Genomic DNA, 3209 nt, shown 5'->3' with positions numbered 1-3209 from the left:
TCCTTTGTTTCTCTTAGCATAGGCTTCATTTTTTCATCTGTTTTTCGAACAGATTCAACCAAGTCTGTGAGCATATTGATAACCAGTGCTTTGAACTGTGCATCCGATAGGTTGGCGATCTCTTCGTCGCTTAGTTGTATTTTTTCTGGAGTTTTGAAGTGTTCTGTCATGTGGGACATTTTTGTTTGTTTGTTTGTCTTGGCGCGTCTGTTACTTTAAGGGGCGGAGCCTTAGGTGTTCACCGGGGCGGGGTAATGCTGGTCGCTGCTCTGTGACGCTGTACATGGGGGAGGGGCCGAGTGGGAGCAATGGCGCCCGCCTCACTCTCCTCCAGATTTCAATTTTCCACTCCGATACCCACAATCAAACTGGGCAACTCTGGTGCTGGTTCCCGAGTAAGTGGGCCTGTGCACACTCTAGGCCCCTGTGGGTCTCTCCAACAACCTCTCCTGTGAGGCTGGGAGTCTCTCCTGCTGCCGCCCCAACCCAAGGGGCGTTTTCAATCAGAGGTTTGAGGCTTTATTTCCCCGAGCTAGAGCCCTGGGTTACGCAGCGGTCTGCTTCGCTGCCCGCCGTTCGTCCGGTTTATCTGTGGGCGAATGTGGTGCCGCAAGGTGCTACCCGCCACTCTGCCTGCCCCGCTCTCCGCCACTCTGAGTCCGGCCCTCTGGGTTTATCTGTGCAAATGTGGGGCCGCAGGGTCTGCTAGTACTCGGACTGCCTGCGCCATTTGTCCCACACTCCGCCAGTGTCAGTCCCCGCCACAGCCACACGAGTCCTCTCCACCCCGGTGCCCGTCTCCGCCCCTCCTACCAGTCTGGATGAATGATTATTTTCTGTTTCCTTGGTGTCAGTCCCCCTTGCTGTTCGATTCTCTCAGTTCTGGTTGTGCGAGGAGGCGCAGTGTGTCTACCTACGCCGCCATCTTGGTTCTCCTGGATCGATCTTCTATTTCTTAGGTAAGTCCTTTTAGTATTTCATATACTAAGGGCTTGGTGATGATGAACTGCTTTAACTTTACCTTATCAGTGAAGCACATTATCTGCACTTCTATTCTAAATGATAGCTTTGCTGGATAGAGTAATTTTGGACACAGGTCCTTGCCTTTCATGACTTCAAACACTCCTTTCCGACACTTTCTGGCCAGTAAGGTTTCTTTTAAGAAATCAGCTGATTGCATTATAGGAACTCCTTTGCAGGTAATTGTCCTCTTTTCTCTTGCTGCTTTTAAGATTCTCTCCTCATCTTTAATCTTTGGTAACTTAATTATGATGTGTTGTACTATGCGCCTCCTTGGGTCCAATTGCTTTCAGACTCTCTGAGCTTCCTGAACTTCCGGGAAGTCTATTTTCTTTGCCAGATTGGGGAAGTTTTCCTTCATTATTTGTTCAAATAAGTTTTCAATAGCTTGCTCTTCCTCTTCTCCTTCCGGCACTCCCACGATTCAGATGTTGGAATGCCTAAAGTTGTCCCAGAGGTTCCTAAGCCTTTCCTCATTTTTGTTTTTTTTTGTATTCTTGTTTCTTCATTCTGCTCTAGTTGGAAGCTTTCTTTTTCCTTTTGTTCCAACTCATTGATTTACGTCCCAGTTTCCTTCCTTTCACTGTTGATTCCATATATATGTTGCTTTATTTCACTTTGTGTAGACTTCATGTCTTCCTTCATTTTGTGACCTGAGTTCAATCTATTGTGTGAGCATCCTGATTACCAGGGTTTTGAACTCTGCATCAGATAGGTTGTTTATCTGCTGTCACTTAGTTCTTTTTCTGGAGTTTTGATCTGTCCTTTCATTTGGGCCATATTTCTTTGTTTTGGGACACGTTTTACATGGCAAGGGGAGAAGCCTTAGGTATTTGCCAGGGTGGGGCAACCTTCTTTGCTACATTGTGTCACTGTCTGTGGGGGAGGGGTCCAAGTGGGAACAATGCCACTGCTTGTTCAACTCTTGTCCTGAGTTCTGTCACATCCGTCACTTCACACTAGTGAATTGTGCCTTTTCAGGTGGTGATTCTCAGGTAGGTGGGTTTTTCTATGTTTTGTTACCCTATGGGTATGTCCAAAGAACTCCATGTGAGTCTGGGAGTTTCTCCCACCACCACAACTCCCACAGAATTTTTTATAGCCTGGGTTTTTGAGTCTTTAGTTTCCCATGCTGAAACCCAGGGTATCACAGTCTATCTAGCTCCACTGTTATTGCCCCAGGCTTCTCTGCCCACAAATGTCATATCAACCATGGGGTTTGCCAGCTGCTGGTTTGCTCACCCAAGTCCTCAAGATGCTGCTATGACACATGTTGTCTCCACCCGGTGCCCTTCTCCACACCTCCGATCATCTGGTGAATGTTTCTTTCTTTCTTTCTTTCTTTTTTTCTTTTTTTTTACTATATTCACTTCTTTTAAAAATTAGTTTTGTTCAATCACATTTGTCTGCATTTTCTCCACACCACTCCCCCCATCACAGACAAACCCACCTCCCTCCCCTGATTCCTCCCTCCCCTTGGTTTTGTCCATGTTTCCTTTATACTACTTCCTGAAAACTCTTCTTCGCACCGTCCCCTCCCCCACCCCCTCTGGCTATTGTAATATTGTTCTTAATTTCTCTCTTTAATATATTTATTGATTATGCTATTACAGTTGTCCCATTTCCCCCCTCACTCCACGCCATCCTGCCCATCCCCTCCCTCCCATATTCCCCCCCTATACTACATGTCCATGGGTCATACTTATAAGTTCTTTGGCTTCTACATTTCCTACACTATTCTTACCCTCGCCCTGTCTATTTTCCACCTATCATTTATGCTACATATTCTCTATACCTTTCCCCCTCTCCCCCCTCCCACTCCTCTGTGGATAAAACTCCATGTGAGCTCCACTTCTGTGGTTCGGTTCCTGTTCCAGTTGTTTGCTTAGTTTTCTTTTGTTTTGGTTTTAGGTGTGGTTGTTTATAACTGTGAGTTTGCTGTCATTTTTACTGTTCGTATTTTTTATTTTCTTTTTCTTAGATAAGTCCCTTTAACATTTCATAGAATAAGGGCTTGGTGATGATGAACTCCTTTAACTTGACCTTATCTGAGAAGCACTTTATCTGCCCTTCCATTCTAAATGATAGCTTTGATGGATAGAGCAATCTTGGATGTAGGTCCTTGCCTTTCCTGACTTGGAATACTTCTTGCCAGTCCTTTCTTGCCTGTAAGGTCTCTTTTGAGAAAT

Source organism: Desmodus rotundus, chromosome X (assembly GCF_022682495.2).
Source record: "Desmodus rotundus isolate HL8 chromosome X, HLdesRot8A.1, whole genome shotgun sequence".
Classification (NCBI taxonomy): domain Eukaryota; kingdom Metazoa; phylum Chordata; class Mammalia; order Chiroptera; family Phyllostomidae; genus Desmodus; species Desmodus rotundus.
This window is presented reverse-complemented; position numbering follows the sequence as displayed.